At 39.7% G+C, this 22307-nt stretch overlaps 1 protein-coding gene across 1 annotated transcript in view; it reads right to left on the minus strand.

The window, feature by feature from the left end:
• Positions 1 to 22307, minus strand: part of pcgf5b (polycomb group ring finger 5b) — a 182903-nt gene that overhangs the window by 10518 nt on the left and 150078 nt on the right.

The raw sequence follows: 22307 nt of genomic DNA on the forward strand, positions 1-22307 counted from the left end.
AGTTAGCAATTAGGAAGGCAAGTACAATGTTAGCATTCATTTCCAGAGGGCTAGAATACAACAGCAGAGGTGTACTGCTGAGGCTGTGTAAGACTTTGGGCAGACCGCATTTGGAAAGTTGAGAGCAATTTTGAGCCTCATATCTAAGGAATCAGCAGCAGGCATTGGAAGAGCTAGCAAAGGTTTACAAGAATGATCCTGGGGATTAAAGGCATTTCAAACAAGGAGCAGTTGAGGACTCTGTGTCTGTATCAATGGAATTTAGAAGAATGAAGGGGAATCTGATTAAAATTTACAGAATACTAAGAGGCCTGAGTAGAGTGGGCTTCAAGAACATGTTTCTACTAGTAGGAGAGACGAGGGCCTGAGGGCACAGTCTCAGTGAATGAACAATCTTTTAGAACTGAGATGAGAATGGTGAATATGTGGAACTTATTGATGCAGAAGGCTATGGAGGCCAGATCATTGAGTGTCTTTAACACAGAGGTAGGTTCTGGATTAGTCAGGGAGCAATGGTTACAGGAAGAAGGCAGGAGAATGGGATTGAGGAATATATCAGCCACGATCAAATGGTGTAGCAATCTTGATGGGCCAAATGGCCAAATTCTACTCCTATATCTTATGATCTTATGGTATTATAAAGGCTGGTTGTGCTTAAATTGAGTAAGTCACCAAACTGAATGGGATGCATGCAGAGATGCTTAGAGAAGCCAGAGTATAGCTAAGAGAAGCCAGAGTATACAATGTACAAATGCAGGCCATAATCTTCCAATTCTCCTTAGATAAGGCAGTGGGACAAGAGGACTGCAACAAATTGCAAATGTTACACCCTTGGTGCGAAATAGGTGTGGAGATAAACCCATCAATACAGGCCAAATTAGTTTAACCTTGGTGAACGTTTTAGAAATGGTAATCTGACTGAAAAGTAACAAATTACTTGAACATATGGATAAAGTGAAGTTCCCCAGGGATTGGTACTAGGACCACCACTTTCCTTGATACAATGAACTAAACCTGGGTTACCTCAAACTTTAAAAATTTGCACATGACACATCTGCCTGCATTTGGCCCATATGCCTCTAAACCTTTCCTATTCATGTACCTATCCACGTCTTCTAAATCCTGTAACTATACCTGCATTTACCCCAGCTTCTGATAGTTCATTCCACATATGAATTGCCCTCTGTGTGGAAATGGTGCGCCTCAGGTCTCTTTTAAATCTTTCTCATCTCACCTTAAAAAATATGCTCCCTAGTTTTGAACTCGCCCATCCTCGGAAAACAAACCTTTGCTATTCACCTTATCTATGCCCCTCATGATTTTATAAACCTCTACAAGGTCATTCCTCAACCTTCTATGCTCTAATGAAAAAAAGTCCTAGCCTATCCAGCCTATTCTTGCAACTCAAACTTTCTAGCACCAGTAACATTTAGTAAACCTTTTCTGAACTGTCTCCAATTTAATAATATGCTTCCTATAGCAGGGCAACCAAAACTGTACACAGAACTCCAAAAGTGGCCTCACCAACATCCTGTATAACCTCAACATGACATCCCAACTCCTATACTCAATGGTCTTATCAATGGAGGCAAGCATGCTAAATGCCTTCTTAACCACCCTGTTTACCTGTGATGCAATTTTCAAAGAACTGTACCTGAACCTGTAGGTTCTCTGTTTGAAAACACAACCATTAATTGTATAAGTCCTGCCCTTGTTTGACTTATCAAAATGCAATATCACATATCTATCCAAATTAAACTTCATCTGTCACTCCTTAGCCCATTGGCCAAATTGATCAAGATCCATTTATAACCTTAGTTAACCATCTTCACTGTCAACTGTACCAACAATTTTGGTGACATCTGCAAATGTACTAACCATGCCTCCTAAATTCTCATCCAAATCATTATATGAATGACAAACAAAAGTGGACCCAGCACCAATCCCTGTGGAACACCGCTGGTCACAGACCTCCAGTCTGAAAAACAACCCCCATAATCACTTTCTGTCTTCTCCCGTCAAACCAATTTTGTACCCAATTGCCAACCTCTCCCTGAATCCCACGTGATCTACCTTACTAATTGGCCTATCATTAAAAAACCTTGTCAAAGGCTTTACTAAAGTCCTCGTAAACAACGTCTGCTGTTCTGCCCTCATCAATCATTTTGGTTATGTCCTCAAAAAACTCAATCAAGTTTGTCAGACACTATTTCCCCTGCACAAAGCCACGCTGACTATCCATAATCGTTCCTAGCCTCTCCAAATGCATGAAAATCCTATCTCTTTGAAGCCTCTCCAAGAATTTACCCACCACTGATGTCAGACACACCAAGATTCTCCTTACAGTCTTTCTTAAATAAAGGCACAACATTAGCCAGCCTCTAGTCCTCCGGCACTTCAACGTGGGGACCCCAATTTCTTCCCTAACTTCCCACAATGCCCTGCAGTACACTTTATCTTGTCCCAGAGATTTATCCACCTTTACATTTTTTTTTAACATTTCCAGCATTTTCTCTTCTATAATGTTGACTGCTTTCAAGGCATCAATATTTATTTCCTCAGAGTTTCCTAGCCTCCATTTCTTTCTCCATAGTAAAAACTGACGCAAAATATTAATTTAGTACCTCTCCCATCTCCTGTGGTTCCACACATAAATGATCTCGTTGATCTTCAAGGACCCCTCTTCTGTCCCTCGTTGCTCTTTTGCTTTTAATGTATTTGGAGAATCTCTTTGGATTATTCTCCTTTATGTCCACTTGATTTCACTCTTAAGAATGCCCCTATGCCCCTTATACTCTTCAAGAGATTCACGTAATCCCAATTGTCGATAGCTAACATACGCCTCTTTCTTATTCTTAACCTGAGTCTCAATATGTTTATTCATTCATTGTTCCCTACTCTTAGCAGCCTTACCCTTCACAAACAGGAACATAAATCTCTTTGAATTCCTGTTATTTTACTTTTTAAAGCCTCCTATTTCCCAATCGTCCCTTTACCTGTGAAGTCCACTCTGAGCAACTTTTGAAAGATCCTGTCTCATACAATCAAAATTGGCCTTACTCCAATTTAGAACTTTAACTTTTATACAAGGCCTATCCATTTCCCTAACTATGTTAAAACTAATAGAATTATGATCACTGGTTCCAAAGTGTTCCCTTACTATCACTTCAGTCACTTACTCTGCCCTGTTTTCCAAGTTTTGCTCCTTCTCTAGTAGGTATATTGACATAATGATAAAGAAAACTTTCTTGCACATATTTAACAAATTCCTTACCATCCAAGCCCTTAACACTGTGGCAGTCCCAGACAACTTTTGAAAGTTGAAATCCCCTCCTATAACAACCCTATTATTCTTATGTATATCTAAGATCTCTTCCTATATTTGCTCCTCAATTTCCCTCTGACTATTGAGGGGCCTATAGTACAATCCCATTAAGGTGATCATCCCTTAGATATATCCTAAGTACAGCAGTAATGTTTTCCTTAATCAAAAACAGCACTCCCCCCTCCTCTCTTGCCTCCCTTTCTATCCTTCCTATAGCATTTAAACCCCAGAAAACTGAGCTGCTAGTCCTGTCGCTCCCTCAGCCATGTGTCTGTAATAGCTATAACGTTCCATTTCCATGTTCCCGTATATGGCCTGAAATCATCTGGCTTATCTGTAAGGCACCTTGCATTGAAATAATTGCAACTTAATTCTTCAGAGTTACTACGTTCTCTGACGTGGTCTTGCCTGCCTTTTCTAATTAACTTGCTGTTTTTAAATACAGAATCATTCTCATTGGTTTTCCATTCTCACTACTACGAGTTCATAGTTCCTTGAAAGTGGAGTCAGATGCAGAAAGGATTGTGAAGAAGGCATTTGGAATGCTTTACTTTATTGGTCAGAGAATCGAGCATAGGAGTTGAGAGGTCATGGTGCAGCTGTGCAGGACATTGGTTAGCCCACTTTTGGAATACTACATGTAATCCTGGTCTCCCTGCTATAGGAAGGATATTGTGAAACTTAAAAGTGTTCGGAAAAGATTTACAGAGATGTTGCCAGAGTTGGAGGTTTTGAGCTATGGGGGAAGCTAATTAGGCTGAGGCTATTTTCCCTGCAGCGTCAGAAGCTGAGGGGTGACCTTACAGAGATTTATAAAATCATGAGAGACATGGATAGTGTTATGAAGATGTGGGTGTACTGTACCTTTAAGAGAGTTAAAAGCTAGCAGAACTACTTGACATGGCATCAAGTGTTCTGAATAAGGTAACAATGTAACATTTGGTCAAACAGCTAGAATAGCTGGGTGCCTGGAGACGACAAATTCAGAATCGGCCAATCAGTTTAAATTATACCCTAAAAATACCAAACTCCAATCAAGTTTGAATTTAGTATATTGACAATATTAAAAGCCAATGACAGTAAGACCGGGAAAACCTGAACAGTTGAGAGAGAACTGCTAAGCTAACAGCATGTACAGACTGTCCGAAAAACAGCTCTCTTAAAGGTACCTTTATCTATCAACAGCCTGTGAAAGAGAAATCCTAAGAAGAAAGTCTCCAGAGGAGGATACAAAGAGAATATTCGACAACTGCCTGGTTTTGAAATTTGAATTTTTGGTAAATCTTAATCAGGGGTTTATCAGTCTAGTATTATAGAAGGGAAAGTAAAAGATAGATTAGAGGAAAGAGTTGTAAGTACTTGTTAGTTAATTATTCTCTGTTAAGCTTGTTACTTTTTACTTTAATTCATTTTGCAGGGGATAATCTTTTCTGTGTTACTGGTTTAAAATTAACAGAGAGGATCTACCCCGTGTCAGAAAAATAGGGTAAATAGACAAGGTCTTTTCCCCGGGTGCAGGAGTCTAAAACTAGAGGGCACAGGTTTAAAATGAGAGGGGAAAGATTTAAAATAGACCTAAGGGGCAATGTTTTCACATGGAGGGTAGTGAATGTATGGAATAACTTGCAAGAGGAAGTGGTGGGAGCTGGTACAATTACGACAATTAAAAGCCATCTGGATGGGTATATGAACAGGAAGGGTTTAGAGGGATATGGGTCAAATACTGGCAATTGAGACTAGATGAATTTAGGATATCTGGTCTGCATGGCTAAGTTGGACTGAAAAGTCTGTTCCGTGCTGTACACCTCTATGGGTCAACTTACAATCCCCTCCCCCCAACTAGTTTACAGGTTCCTGAATAGCAAAACCCTCCTCCAGGATATTGGTCCCATTCCATTTCAGGTGAAATCCGTCTCTTTTCAGCAGGTCTTCTCTGCCCTAGAAGAGATCCCAATGATCTAAAAATCTGAAACCTTGCCCACTGCACTATTTCCTCAGACATTGATTTATTTATCTTCTTATTCCTACTCTAATTAGCATGTGGCACCAGGAGTCATCCAGAGATTGCTACCTTTGAGGTTCTACGTTTTAACCTCACCTGGCCATAACAACATTCAGTACATGGCAGCTGAGATTTAATATAGAGAAGTGCAAAGTGATACATTTTGGTAGGAAGGTGATGTAAAATAAAGAGTACAATTATAAGAAGGGTACAAGAACCTAGTGACCTAGGATTTCATAAGCACATATTGTTGACAGTGGCAGAGTTTGATGAAAATGTAGTTTAAATGGCATCGGCGGATCCTGGGCTTTGTAACAGAGGCATAAAAAGTTTTTATGAACCCTTATAAAACATATTCTATCTGAAGTGGCGTATTGCATTAAATTAGTGGGTCTGGTGCTCTACTGATAATGACAGTGGATCACTAATCCAGAGCTAAGGGCTAATGCTCTGGGGACACAGAGTCAAATCTCAGAAGAACAGTGGATGAACTTTAGATTCAAAAGAATCTGGAATTAAAAGTTAGATTAATGGTGATCTTGTAACCATTACCAATTATAAAAATCCACCTGGTTCACTACTGTCTTTTAGGGAATGAGATCTGCTGTGCTTACTTGTTCTAGGCTACACATGACTGCAAATCCACAGTAATGTCATTGAATCTTAACTGTTCACCACTACCTTCTCCAGCAGAATTCTGGATGGGCAAAAAATACTGGTGATGTCCACATTTCATGAATGAATAAAACAAACTCCTAGCACTGAACATTATGAAGTATATGGAGGTGTTAGGGACTTTTCATAAAAGATTTATGGTATGAGAATGGCTCCAGGGATGAGGGCCTTTAATTACAAGGATATATTGGAGAAGCTAGATTTGGTGCTGGGAAAGAGTTCAAAACTTGGTTTAAGTCTGAAGATTGTATTGTAAGATTTAGAACAGAAGATCAAGGAACAATCTAAAATAGAACATCTAAATTGGAAAAGAACTAACTTCAGTGGGATGTAAGAGGTCCAGGCAGGAGTAAATAGAATGAAAGACAGACAAGAAAGGAAATATTAGATTTTAGATTTAGATTAGATTACATTACAGTGTGGAAACAGGCCCTTCGGCCCAACAAGTCCACACTGACCCGCCGAAGCGCAACCCACCCATACCCCTACATTTACCCATTACCTAACACTATGGGCAATTTAACATGGTCAATTCACCTGACCTGCACATCTTTGGACTGTGGGAGGAAACCGGAGCACCCGGACGAAACCCACGCAGACACGGGGAGAATGTGCAAACTCCACACAGTCAGTCGCCTGAGGCGGGAATTGAACCCGGGTCTCAGGCGCTGTGAGGCAGCAGTGCTAACCACTGTACCACCGTGCCGCCCACGGTGATCTTTGAGTAAGAGATGTTTCTGGTACTTTCCAAACAGTGGGAACATGATGAAAAGCAAAAGGGAGTATGCTGCATGTTAGGTAAATTCATTTAGCAAGAACCAGATCAAATATAATAAATTAAGAAGGGTAGTGAAGAGTTACTTAAGAATCACAAAGAGAGTCTCTGAGAAAAGAGTAGGACTAAATCTACATTTTAACTCAAAAACCTTCTACTGGTATGTAAAAAGCAAGCAAGTTGTCATGGAATGGAACTTTGAGGAATTAAAAAGGTGATATATAAACAGGACAGTCAATGATATGACACCATTTCCAAATCTTGCTATTCTGTCATTACAAAACGAGTTCTATGCATGAACACATAGTCCAAGATTGTTTATGTTTCTCCAAATAGGAGCTTTTCTTTTACATTATGGTCAGGATACATCTTATAAGCATGATAGAAAACTTTGTTTATTGATAATAATTTTGTGTTTCCACTCTTTTTCATGCACTTTTCTGTGCAATTAGCTTGGGTGTTAGTCAACAGTGAACAAACTTGAATAGGACAAAAATGGTGTGTCTCCTTAACCAATCAGATTGAGGAATTCTTACTGAGCAATGCAGCATCTGAACCAAGACGACAATGTTAGAATCATTATTCAATCATGAAAACCTGAAGGAGTGAAAAGTTATCTCTGTGAAATTAATTTTCAAGAGCAGAAAAAGTTATTTGCTGTAGTTAAGACATATCAAGCCATTAAAAATTAACTAGCACTGCTTGAATGAACAAACCCCAACAGTTTAGTTGAGCTTAGTAGCTTTCTAATAGCTGAGTGTCACAACTTCATACATTTCATGTGTTTGGATGCTGAACTCTGTGTGAGAAATTATTTGGGCAAAATGTTTGCAGGAGCCAAGGCAACTTGACCAGCAATTTTCTAACTTCCATGACTAACTGCACATGCCTGAAGCTGCTGTCCAATTTATTTCTTAATAATGGCAAGTGTTGATCATCATGTCTACAATAAAATCTGGGCTGTCACAAATAACACCTGGAAGAAATATTGTCTATTCTCGTTATTTCATAGTTGTTAAAGTGGAATGGCTGATTGAAGTAAATTATTTTAGTGCATGAATAAATTGTAGATTAATTAGTCACTTATTCTTACAAAGAAATATTCTGAACATATTATTTAAAGTAGAAATAAATAAACTATAATTTAGCAGATTCATCTATTATACCTTGTTGAAAGGTTTTTCCAAGCGAAAATAGTGGCTACAGATAAATACACACAGCTGGATAAAATGTTCCATGTTTAATTAAAACTGTAACCAGCCTCATGGCCTAATTACAAAGTAATTAGTAGAAGTACATTTTTAAAGTAATAATTAGCAGTTGCCTTGCAACTGATTACCAGGAATTAACAAAGTCAAAAACTATGTTCTAAATGAAACCATCAGCGTATTTTTGAAATTCATGCTGCATGAGTTCTACTTTGAAAACTTGACAGTCTGTAACAAATATTTTCTTTTTTTCTTTTGAAATGTATGTTTCAATTGATTTAATGTGTTAACCAATTACCAGCTTGATTAGTTTAAGCGCCTATTAAGTACTTTGATTAGATGGTAGTTTGCAGAAGAGCAACATAAAATTAGGCAACATCTGTTTTATATTGTGTGTAACATTAGTGTACATATTTGGAAAGACAAGAACAAAAAAGACCACAAAGGCGATTTTGTGCCTTCCTTGCTTTGAGTTCAAAATAGTACAACAGCACAGTACAGGTCCTTCAGCCCTCAATGTGCCGACCTTTTATCCTACTCTACGATCAAACTAACCTCCATACCCTTCACTTTACTCTCATCTATGCACCTAACCAAGAGTCGCTTAAATGCCTCTAATCTATCTGACTCCACTATCACCACTGGCACTACATTCCACGCACCCACCACTCTCTGTGTAATGAACTGACACCTGACATCTCCCCTAACCTTCCTCCAATCACCTTAAAATTATGCCCCTTGTGATAGCCATTTCTGCCATGGGAAAAAGTCTCTATCTATTCATTCTATCTATACCTCTCATAATCCTGTACACTTCTACGAAGTCACCTCTCATCCTTCTTCACTCCAATGAGAAAAGCCTGAGCTCCTTCAACATTTCTTCATAAGATATGCCCTCCAGTCCAGGCAGCATCCTGGTAAATCTCCTCTGCACTCTCTCTAAAGCTTCCACATACGTCCTATAATGAGGCAACCAGAACTGAACACAGTATTCCAAGTGTGGTCCAACCAGGGCTCGAGAGAGCTGCAGCATAATCTCCACGGCTCTTAAACTCGATCACCCTGCCAGTGAAAGCAAACACACCATATGCCTTCTTAACAACTCTATCAACTTGGGTGGCAACTTTGAGGGATCTATGGACATGGACCCCAAGATCCCTCTGTTCCTCCACACTGCCAATAGCTCTGCCTTTAACCTTGTACTCTGTATTCAAATTCGATCTTCCAAAATGAATCACTTCGCACTTTTACAGGTTGAACTCCATCTGGCACTTATCAACCCAGTTCTGCATCCTGTCAATATCCCACTGCAACCTATAACAGTCTTTCACACTATCCACCACTTCACCAACCTTCCTGTCATTGGCAAACGTACTAACCCACCCTTCCACTTCCTCATCCAAACCATTCATAAAAATCACAAAGAGTAGAGGTCCAAGAATAGATCCCTGTGGAACACCACTGGTCACCGAGCTCCAGGCTAATACTTTCCATCTACTACCACCCTCTGTCTTCTATGGGCCAGCCAACTCTATATCCACACAGCCAAAATTCCCTGTATCCCATGCCTTCTTACTTTCTGAATGAGCCTACAATGGGGAACTTTATCAAACACCTTGCTAAAATCCATGTATGCCACATCCACTGCTCTGTCTTCATCAATGTATTTTGTCACATCCTCAAATAATTCAATAAGGCTTGTGAGGCATGACCTGCCCCTCACAAAGCCATGCTGACCATCTCTAATCAAACTATGGTTTTCCATGTAACCATAAATCCTGTCTCTTAGAATTCTCTCCAATAATTTTCCCACCACAGACCTAAGACTGACTGGTCTGTAATTCCAGGGAGTATCCCTATTCCCTTTATTGAACAAGAGAATAACATTTGCCACCGTCTAATCATCTGGCATTATTCCAGTGGACAGTGAGGATACAAAAATCATCGCCAAAGTTGCAGCAATCTCTTCTCTCGCTTCCTGTAGTAACTTTGGGAATATCCCGTCTGGCCCAGGGGACTTATCTATCCTTATGCTTATGCTTTTCAAAATTTTCAGCACATCCTCCTCCTTAACATCAACCTGTTTGAGCATACCAGCCTGTTTCATGGTGTCTTCACAAAGACCAAAGTCCCTCTCGGTAGTGACTACCGAAGCAAAGTATTCATTAAGGATCTCCCCTATCTCGTCCGGCTTCAGGCTCAAGTTCTCTCCACTATCTCTGATCGGTCCTACTCTCATGCTGACCATCCTCATGTTCCTCACATAAATGTAGAACGCCTTAGGGTTTTCCTAAATCCAACCTGCTAAAGCTTTCTCATGCCCCCTTCTAGGTGTCCTGAGTCTATTCTTCAGTTCCTTCCTGGCTACCTTGTAACCCTCTGAAGCTCTGTCTGATCCTTGCCTCCCTAACTTTAAGTAATCTTCCATTTTCCTCTTGACTAAATGTTCTACATCCCTTGTCACCCAAAGCTTCTTCACTCAACCATCCCTTCCTTGCCTCAGTGGGACATATCAATCCAGCACTATTAGCAAGGTTTCCCTAAACAACCTCCATATTTCTGTCGTGCATTTCCCTTAGAACATCTGTTCCCAATTTAGGCACCCCAGTTCCTGTGTAATACCATTGTAATTCCCCCTCCCCCAATTAAATACTTTCCCATACCCTTTGCCTATCCCTCTTCATGACTACAGCAATGGTCAGACAGTTGCGATCACTATCACCAAACCCTCTCCCACTGAGAGATCTGACACCTGGCCTGGTTCACTGCCAAGCACCAAATCCAATATGGCATCCCCTCTAGTCGGCCTACCTACATATTGAGTCAGGAATCCTTCCTGGACACACCTGACAAAAACTGCTCCATCCAAACTATTTGAACTAGGGAGGTACCAATAAATATTAGGGAAGTTAAAGTTACCCATGACAACAACCCTGTTACTTCTGCACTTTTCCAAAATCTGCCTCCCAAACTGCTCCTCTGTGTCTCTGTTGCTATTGGGTGGTCTGTAGAAAATTCCCAGCAAAGTGACTGCTCCTTTCCTGTTTCTGATTTCTACCCATACCGACTCAGTAGAAAAACCCTCCTTGACAACCTCCCTTTCTGCAGCTGTGATACTATCCCTGATTAGCAACGCCACTCCCCCACCCCTTTTGCCTTGTCCCCATTCCTTTTGAAACATCTAAACCCTGGAACATCCAACAACCATTCTAGCCTCTGTTATATCCAAGTCTCTGTAATGGCCACAACATCATAGTTCCAAGAACCGATCCATACTCTATATTCATCACCCTAATTCCTGATACTGCTTATGTTAAAATAGACACACTTTAACCATCACACTGACTGCAACTTTTCCCTAACAACTGTCTATCCTTCCTCAGAAACTCTCTGCATGCTGTATTCGGCTGTTCACTACCTACTCCATCCTCAAATCCGTAGCTCCGTTTCCCAACCCCTTGCCAAACTAATTTAAACCCTCCCAGAGAGCTCTAGCAAACCGAGAATAACGTTGCCCCTCCAGTTCAGGTTCTTTCTTGTACAGGTTCTACCTCCCCCAAAAGGTATCCCAATGATCCACATAGCTGAAGCCCTCCCATCTACACCAGCCCTACAGCCACGTGTTCATCTGCACTCGGTCTCTGTTCCTAGCCTCACTAGTCCATGACCCCTGTAGCAATCCTGAGATTACTACTCTGCTCGTCCTGCCTTTTAGCTTCCAACCTAACTCCCTATATTCTCTTTTCAGGTCCTCATCCCTTTAATGTTAGATTTTTGCAAATTACAGTACATTAGGACAGAGATAGTCAATAATAAGAAATGGTTTGATGTTTAAAGATTTAGGTGGATCCTACAAGTTAAGATGTTACAGTTTTGAAACAATAGGCAAATTTCTAATTCATCCATTGAAAATTGGCTCAGAATTAATATTCGGCTTGGACTATTTATGTTGTTGAGAAGGATAAAAGAAACACTTTTTTTCCAGGAACAATTCCAACACACTTGCTTCACTGTTTCTACATACTTCCTATTTCTACATCTAGTAACCAAACATAAACAGTATAAAGCACAAAGATTTATTTGGCTGTAGAATATCTGGAGGCAATCCAGAAAACAACAGTTGCATTGGCAGAGGTCCATTTGCAATACAGAGAGTACCTGGGATTGCAATGACCTGTTTTAGTACCCCTACTTGTCATGCCCCCGAAATAAAAATTGTATTTTTAAGCTTCAGTTAACTTGTACTGTCAGCTGAAACTAGGAATAAAATACAAGATATATGCATCACACACTTCTGTCCTATATTGATTCATCAGAGGACCAAAGCTTGCATATTAAGACACTCAATATCTGCCCCTCTGAAGGGAGATTACCATGCATAAGTAGACTGAATAAGCAACTTGCACATCTGATTAAGTTGAGAATAGATCAATTCTACAGAAAGATTTCCAATCAGGTCTTTAATTCCATATTTGTTATGAAATAGGAATTACTGTACCTCTTGAACAGTTAAGCTTCATGTAAGGAAAACAAGTTTTAGAGCAACCCCTGGATTTTCTGATTAATTGCTTTTGGGCTTCATTGTCATGTGCCACATGACACTAAGAACACAGAATAACACCAAAACCTCACATCACATTCAGTTAGACCACTTGCCAGAAAATGTTTGATCAATTCAATTTTCAAAAGTAGAAAATGCATAGCAAATGTCCAAAAGGCTGACCTGGATTTTTCTTTTCAAATGCCGAAGCACTTATTGGTTATTTCAACAATACTGTTTATTTAATTTTGTCCACTTGACTTGTTCTTCACTCGGAAAGGAAAGGATTTGGGGAATGTTTTGACCAGGAAGAAACAATGGCGCTACATCAATGCTAAACCTCTGGCATTCTGGAGGAAATGAATAAGATTTTTAGTCTCTGGTTCCTAACTTCAGTATCAAATCAGAGTCTGAGATTGTGGCTGCTTGGAGCCAGACCATAGGAGATATTTTCCTGGACACAGTCTCATGTTTGGCTTCTTCTGAGTTCACTATCCAATTAAAAATGGCAAGTAGGCTCCCAATACTGCTGGCCCAGTCAGAGACCCAACTTCTCTGAAGGCTTAGAATCCCTGTCAGGAGAGGTTAGCGTTGGTACAGCAGGTAAGAGAATGCAAGTGCATCTCAAAGGCGAGATATCTTACTGAGGTCCAACTCATTCAATCTCAGAGAAGAGGCCGGCTTTTCAAAGTGGAGGGTAAATCCCTCCAGTGACAACATTTGAACTGGCTTTTGCTGCCAGCAGATTCCACTTTGAGGGATGGAATCCCCAGCTCTAAAGCTACACGGATCTCCAAGGGCTGCAGTGAGAAGCCAATCTACACTCCTGTCCATCCCAGAGAAACATCCAGCAGCAGGAATGCACTGGGGAGTCATCCAGACACCTGGTTATTTTCTCAGCACTCCCACCTCTAAGTCTGCCAACCTGAAGTTGTAGAAGTTCTGTCCAATATATTTAGAGAACTGAAGGATCAATTAATACACAGAAGAAATAAACATTAAGAATGCAATGCCCAGCATAATCATGATGAATGGCATTGCCTCTTGTGCTGTAGTTTTAATTCTAATTTCAGGTATTCATTCAGTAGCTCTGTCACAACAAATTTCTCAATAAATAAGCAGCCTATATGCCCGAGACCTGCCAATACAGATATATAACAGAAATCCACATCTCAAGTATTTTCAGACATTCAATCGCTCCACAAGATTTTATCATCTTGACTCACGTCTCTAAGTACTGGCCACTGACAGAGAACAAGTTTTAAAGAAGCTGCCAATCCTTCTAAAATCTGATGGCTAGCCAGGGTCAAACATTCTTAGACACATGTGTAATTGCTCTTTTCATTGGTGAACAGTCATAAACATTATAGTCAAACAATAAACAAAGTATTTTGTGCTCAGAGTAAATTCATAATTCTGATGAATGTCCTGAAATTCTCTTCTCAAATCTATACATCAATTTTAAAGGCAACATGTTCTCAATCTCTGCAAAAAATGAAACAAAACTCTCCTCTGGAAACAATCTCATTAATCAATAATCTGTGATGTAATTTTCTTGCATTTTTATTGGACAATATCACAATTCTCCAAAAGTATTACTTTTTCAAATTCCCTACAGTTGACTGAGATGGCTCAAATACAATAATGGGAAAGCTGCACCAGAAATGGCCATGTATTTCTGCAGAATTCAGCTTATACAGTTGTAGTGGTCAGATCAATGAAATAAAGCTGAAAAATGCTTAGGAAATGAGGCAAAAGGTAATCAGATAGATCAAAGCCAGATTAAGCGAACCAGAAGTTGAAAATGCTCAATTGAAAGAAGCAGTGAAAGAGATTGAAGAGGCAAAGCTAAAACCCTGGCTAGGAAATGAAGCAGTGTCCAGAAGGGTTACTAAAATTACCTTACAATGGTAGTTTATTCAGCAAGCCGAAAATTTATTCCTTTTCTGGAAGTGGAATAATGTCTGGCTCTGCTGGGCTCACACAAGGTTAACAAAGCTATGGAATAAACCAGGAGAAAATTCAAGAGAGAACTGCCTTGAACTTACTCCTGGGATTAGAGTATTTGCAGTAAATAACTAGCTATTAGTTCTGACTTTGGCTGGTGGCCTAACAAATGGAAGTTATGCACCTTCCCTTTTCCCAATGTTACTGTGTTACCTCACAATAGAAGACAGAGGAAGGCTGAATAACATTGCAGAGTGACCATCAAACTAATACCTGGCATAACAAATGCAAACTGCTCTTAATTCAGCCAAGGACAAGATGCAAATCCTGAAAAAATCGAACGATTAATAAAAGAATGAAAAAACCCTTGAGAAGTGCAGGTGAGAGGAGAATTGGGTGATCAGGAATTTTCTTGACCTGAAGGAGACATCTCTGCTTGGGCAATGGATAAAGAGAGGGCCAGGTTCAGGCCTTCACTCACCTTCCAGGAACAGAGATAGCCAGAATGCATCTCTACACAGCAGCCAGGCTGTGTGAGATCAAAAATACAGGAATGACATTATAGGAAAACTGTAAGTGCTTTGTTGAAGAGAAGCTGATGTTATTAAATTAAATATAAAACTATAAAACATACCATTTATAAAGAAGAGGTAGCAATTTGGATTTCAGCAAGGAATAATACTGATAGCAAAGTAAAGTTAAATCAATCATCCACAAGGCAGAAGAATACATGGTAGAGAGGTGGTCACACTGTAGGTTGGAAGTGTGCAGGCAGACAGGGAAAAGGGATCGCCAGGTGGTGTAGGAGAAGCAGGTAGTACCGAAGTCCCATGAGTCCATTCTTCCAGCCAGAACTAAGTCTACGATACTATGGGCACCTCAGCTGTACAGAGGGGGGAAGGAAGAACAATGAAAGACCAATAGTGGTAAAGGATTTCAGAGACGGGGTGCAGACAGGCACTTCTATAGCATTAAACATGTCTGCAGCATTGTGTGCCAAGATCAAGGTTATTACAGAATGGATGCAGGTCACACTTTTACAGGAGGGCAATCTGACAGAAATAATGGCCTTCATTGATATAAACAACATTGGTAGGAAGTGGGATGAGTTACTGAAAGCAGATTTCAAGGAGTATGAAAGGAAATTAAAGAACAGAATCTTAAGAGCTATGTTTTCAGGATTACTCCCAGTGCTCTACGCGGGTAAGCATAACAACCAGAGTATTATCAATTGAATACATTGAAAATAGGAGCAGGAGTAGGTCATTCAGCTCTTTAAGTCTGCTCCGCCATTCATCAAGATCATGGGTGATCATCCAACTCAATAACCTGTTCCTGCTTTTCCTCCATAATCTTTGATTCCTTCAGCCCTAAGTACCATATCCAACTCTCTTTTAAAATCGTACAATGTTTTGGCCCTAAGTGCTCTCTGTGGGAGCAAATTCCACAGATTCACCATTCTCAGCATGAGGAAATGTTTCCTCCTCTCAGTCCTCAACATTTCTGGTATGATATTTGTTTCCTTCTTTGTGAATGTAGAACCAAAGTGTGCATTTAGCTAGTCAGCCATTTCTTTGTTCCCATTATAAATTCTCCTGTTTCTCATTGTGAGGGACCTACATTTCTCTTCACCTAGCTTTTGGCTTGAGAACTGGTATAGGGATTGGTGCAGGAGAAAGGACATCAGATTTCTAAGGAATTGAGACTGGTTTTAGGGCAGGTGAGACCTGTCTAAGCTGTCAGTTGAATCTTAACAAGACTGGGACTGATATCCTGACAAGGAGATTTGCCAGTGCTGTTAAGGGTGGGTTTAAACTGGTTGGTTAGGCAGTGGGGACTTGAGGGTAATCATAATTGGAAGGAAATAAAGTTGATAACAAGAAGTAATAAAAATCACCAGGGAGACTAAGCCAGGCATTAAGTATGCTTTGAACTACATCAAAAAGATTAAGGGCACTCTACCCAAATGCACACAGCTTTGCACCAAGACAGATTATCTAAAGGTACAAATTGCCATTACAGAAATATTGCCAGATGTTGACCAAGAATGAGAAGTGAAATTCAACGATATTTTATGTTTAGGATGGACAAGAAGGAAAAGAGGGTGGAGTTGCACTGATAATAAGCAATGGGATCAGCGTATTAGTAAGGAAGGTCTCAGATTGGAAGAACAATGCATAGAATCTATTTGAGTGGAACTAAGAAATAACAAAGAGCAATACATATTGGATGGTATTACTTAGAGGCCACCAAATAGTAATGGTGGTGAGAGAAACATGGAGATTGGGCAATACAGTAATCGTAGGTCATTCAATCTGTAAAGACTGGTAAACCAAATGGGCACTAAAGCTGTAGGGGATGAGTTTCTGTAGTAGTGTTCTCAGATTAATTCTCTATTGTAGTATATTATGGTGCTGACCAGAGGACAAGCTATTTTACATTGAATATTATGAAATTAAGAAGGACCATTTAATATTCTTGTTGTAAAGGAAACTTTAGGGATGAATGATGATAAAATGATAGAATTTTACATTATGCATGAAAATGAGATAATTCCATAGAAACAAGGGTGTTAAATTTGAATGAGGGAAATTATGAAGGAATAAGGCACAAAATTGGCTGAGATGAACTGGGAAAATGCATTGAAAAATTATATACAGACAGTGAATAGCATTTAAAGAATTCTAATGCATAGTTTACAGCAATTATATATTCCTTCAAGGTGCAAAAACATATGAAGAATCAGTCAACTGTGACTGACAAAAGAAGTAGAAGATTGTATTAGCAGAGGCTTAATAAGTTGTCCAAAATACTTGTAAATCTGAGGACAGGAAGTTTTTAGAATATAGCAAGAAACTGGTAACGATAGGGAAACGAGAAATCCAATCCAGCTGAAAATGTGAAAACAGATTGTAAAAGCTCCTATTAGTACATAAAAAGGAAACATTTGGATAAGGTGATTTTGGGTCTATTACAGGCAAAGTTAGCAGAATTTATGATGGGAAACAGGATAATGGTAGAGAAGCAAAATTTTTACTTTCTATCTGTTTTTACTTGGGAAGATACAATAAATTTCCCAGAATTCAAGTTCCAAGTGACTAGAAAGAATGAAAAGTTGAAGGAAATCAGTTAGAACACTGAATTGGAGAAATGAATGGAGATGAAAGTTGGTAAGTCCCAGGGACCTAATAGCTGAATGAGTGGCTATAGAAGTAATTGATGCATTGGCGATTATCTTCAAAATTACTATTGATTTGGAAATGCTAGAACCTATTATAAAGAATGTGATGCATGGATACTTGGATAATATGATCTGATTGGCCATATTCATGTTGAATCACAGAATCCCTACAGTGTGGAAACAGGCCATTTGGCCCAACAAGTCCACACTGGCCCTCTGAAGAGTATCTGACCCAGACCCATTCGCTACTCTATTACTTTACATTTCCCCTGACTAATGCACTTAACCTACACATCCCTGAACACGATGGACAATTTAGATTTAGAATGGCCAATTCACCAAACCTGCACATCTTTGGACAGCATGGAATTGTGAATAGGAAATTATATTGATGAACTTATTGGATCTTTTGAGGATGTTATTAACAAAGTTGATCATGGGGAGCCAATGAATGTAGTATGCTTAGATTTTCACAAGTGGTTTGATAAATTCTCCTACACACAGTTGGTTAGCAAACTTAAAGCTCATGGGATAGCATGTAATGTACTGGCATCAGTATTAGTTAATAGGTAACAAACAAGAATAGAAATAAGTGGGTTATTCTTACATTGGCAGGCTGTGAATACTGAGGTACTGCAAGGATCAGTACGTGGCCTCCCTGCTGTTCACAAAATATATCAAAGATTTGCATGAGACGACCAACACAGTAATTCCAAATCTGCAAATGATACAAAGTTAAGTGGAAATGCATATTGAGAAAGATATAAAGCGATTTCGGGAGGATCTGGACAGGCTTAGTGAACGGACAAGAACATGGCGAATGGAAAGTAATGTTGAAAAATGTGATGTTATCCACTTTGGTATAAAGAACAGATGTGTAGAGAATTTCTTAAATGGTGAGAGGTTGTAAAGTATAGATATACAAATGTACCTCAGTGACCTTGTATATAAGGCAAATATATCAGGGCAGCAAGAGACAAAGAAAACTAATGGAATGTTAACCTTTATCTTAAAAGGCTTTGAGTACAGGAATAGAGAAGTCTTACTTCAATTGTGTAGGAGCTTGGTTTGACTGCACATGGAATACTGTATGCTCCTTACCTCAGGAAAAATATTACTGCTATGGAGAATGTGTAATGAACATTCACCAGACTTGCTGGGGGCTGTCCTATGAAAAGACAGAGTGGACAAATTGGGTGTGTATTCTCTACAGGTTAGAAGAATGAGAGATGATCTCATTGTATTCTACAAAATACTTAAAGACCAATACAAGATAGATGCAGGGAAGTTTTTTCCCATGGTAGGGGAGTTTAGAAATAGAGGTCCAGATATGAAAATAAAAGGGATGCCAGTTAGGACCAGGTTAAGGATATTTCCTTTTATTTAAAGGGTGGTGAACCTTTGGAATTCTCTACTCCAGAGGGTTGAGAAGCTCAGTCTTTCAGCATACTTGAAGTACAGATTAAGATTGACTATATCACCAATAGTATAAAGGATTCCTGGGATAATATGGGTAAAAAGCATTGAAATGTTTGTATTAAATGGTGGAGCAGGCACAATAGGCTAAATGGCCCAGTTCTGTTCCTATGTTGCTGAAGCTGCTTGTCTGAAAAGAGAAAAGCGAAATTCAACAACAAATGGAAACATCTGGGGACCTAAAGTAAAGGGTGAGCTTACATTAAAGGTGAACAAACATTAAAGACAGAATATCTGAATCAGCATAGAAAGACCGCAATAATATTGGTCAGAACTTCATTTAGCAAATCATATAGAGACAAATAGTATCATGATTAAGACATAATGAAAGATGACCAAAAGTATCTACTCCTTTGAAGAAACTACGGCAGTGTTCCAATAACAGAGGAAAAGGCTTGGCATGAATATTGCCAATTCTAGCTATGCTTCACTTTTCCTGAGAACTACATGAACAGTAAAGACAATATGCTGCTGTCTCCAAACAGTTTTAATTGGCATAAACCAGGTTTACAATGAACTATGGAAGTACAATCCAGTTATGTTGGACCACTTCAAGTACAGAGTCGAAAAGTGTGGTGCAAGGGTCAAAACAGACGGTGGTGAAATAGAGTTAGATGTTAGCGATGTTTTTATGCAATTTACATGGTATCTTCAAAGTGAGGGTATTAAAGGACAACAGGTTAATGAGAAATAGCTGAGGCCAAGATTAGATTCTTGGGGTTTTAAGAGGTAACAAGGCACGAGTAGGAAGAGAAGCCATGGTAGATAATTATCCAGCTGCAGTTGGATAGATAAAACAAAACCAGTTAGACAGTCTCACCTCACTGCATAAGGAGGTGTGGCCAACCCTACCAAAGGCTCAATCTTGCTGAGGCAGATGAAGAGGGCTGCTATTGAGCACAGCTAACTACTGTATACAGTTTTGGAAAGACAGACACATGGCATTGCCAAATTTCATGGAATAGAAATTCGAATGTTCCTCAAACTGGATTAACGCAACTATTAAAATGAATTATTGCACTGTACTTTAATGTGGGCACTCACTGATATAATAACTATTAACTCATCACAGTGCTATTTGCTGGATAGAAGCCCTGTGCTAAATTAGACTATCCCATGACTTCCTGAAGAATGAGACACAGGAGCCAAGACCAGGATTTGTCAGTGATTTTAAAAGCCCTCATTAGCACACAACTTAAGAGTTTATTGGAGTAAAATCAGACACAGTTTGAAAATTGGAGCAGGGATTGTGATATATATATATGGGATTAGCCAGCGTTCATTGCTTCCGATGCAGATAGCACACAACATTGAGCTACCTGCTAATTTAACGATTGTAGCACACAGCCAGTGCTAAGCATGCTATTGAATGTCTACAGACCTGAACAAAGGTGAAGGACTAGCATTAACTGAAGCTAGTCTGTATTACATAAATTCAGACTGCACCTTTTAAAGAAGTGCACTGTGGTTACTCGATATCATAGTAAAAGTGTTTTTTGTGTGGTGAATATTCACTAATAGCACAATATGAGCAGTTTCAAGATTTTCCAGTGGCACACTGGAAGTTGTGATGCAGAAGATGAAGTTGAGGAAAAGTATGTCCAATTCACAGGGAATCAAACAAACTTTGCAAATCCTGTGGGACTAGGGACCATAACTATTCATTCTAGGAGTTATGCCCTAAAAGCACTGATACAATGCTGCAAAAGATTGAAGACCTCTCACAAATAGCCATTATCAATGGATGTATCTTCTTCAAATGCCATCAACTCTACTATAGAGCTTACACAATGACCAATGAACCATACCCCATCATTGACCTATCCACAAACTCTATCAATCACCACTTGGATATCATCACTACAATTCACTTTTTCCTCACACAATTAGCACTATTATGAGTCTCACTTCAACACCTCATAGCTTGCACACAGTGCCAGACATTTAATCATCACAAAAGCATTTCAACACACTCACTAACACATTTCCCTCTTTCTCGCAGAAGTAGCACATAATGTATGGAGGCATCAGGATGTTACTAGGGTAGTTGCAAGTCCATACTACATAGTCAAGCAGGAAGCTGGAAGAACAAAGCAAGCCAAGCAGCATCTGAAGGTGGAGAAGTCAACGTTTCAGATATAACCCACATCCGAAGGCTATATTAGACTTCTCCACATCCTGATGTCACCTGGCTTGCGGTGTTCTTCCAGTCTCCTGCTTATCTACCTTGGATTCCAGCATCTGCAGTTTTTTGTGCATACTACCAGGCAGAAGATGGTGCTTGCCAAGCATTAGAGCAGTCATTACCACACAGAATTAACAGAACATGCTGGTACCTTCAATCCCAAACCATGGTCTCACACCCCACTGGCTCTTCGTCCCATAATCTTTTCTAATGTACAAGCTATAGATGGGGAAAGCAAGCACCTCTTGCTTTCCTCACTTCACCCCAGCCTGACTTTTGTGTATTTGTCCTTTCACATACCCATACTGCCACAGAGGAATAGCAGCTGGCAGAAAACCAAGAAATCAGTGATGAATAAGAAAAAAACTTATCTCCCTCTCACATCTTCCAGCTTAGACACTGACACCGTGCATAATTTAGGGATAGCATACAGGAGAAAATGCTGGTAGCGAGACACTGGACACATGTGGCCTGCAGCCAGGACATGAGAAAATCATCTGGGAGTAGGGCAGGGTAGTGAAATGTGCCAGTTTACCGAAGGTCAAAGAACTCAGATGAGCACTTCAATAGAATGAGCTACAGAGGAACACCTTTCGGGATGCACAATGAAATGCTTGGTGCATTGGCAAGCTTGCATACAATATTATGGCACAAGGAGGAAACCAGCTACTGTGGGTGTGGACGAAGGCATTATGACTGCTGTGTCAATCCGAGGCATTGATGTGCATGGTTCCCTGCATATGGTCACACACCAGCTGTATATTCAGGGAATGGAATTCCTTTCATTGAAATACATCTAAGAGCTGACTCTTACAAAGTATCCATAACATGGAGAAATCTGCAATCCTGGTGAAGTTGCATACTTGTTCTGCCCACCGCTCTTTGCCAAGAGCGAATTAAATGTATTCACTGCTCTTGCAATTAAGTATCAGTAACAGTGGTCAGTAATCCACATGAAGTTACAAGCATTGCTTGCCCAAGCCTGGAAATAGA

Source organism: Chiloscyllium plagiosum, unplaced genomic scaffold (genome assembly GCF_037043375.1).
Source record: "Chiloscyllium plagiosum isolate Xiang-an unplaced genomic scaffold, Cpla_swu_hap1 HiC_scaffold_22, whole genome shotgun sequence".
Lineage (NCBI taxonomy): Eukaryota > Metazoa > Chordata > Chondrichthyes > Orectolobiformes > Hemiscylliidae > Chiloscyllium > Chiloscyllium plagiosum.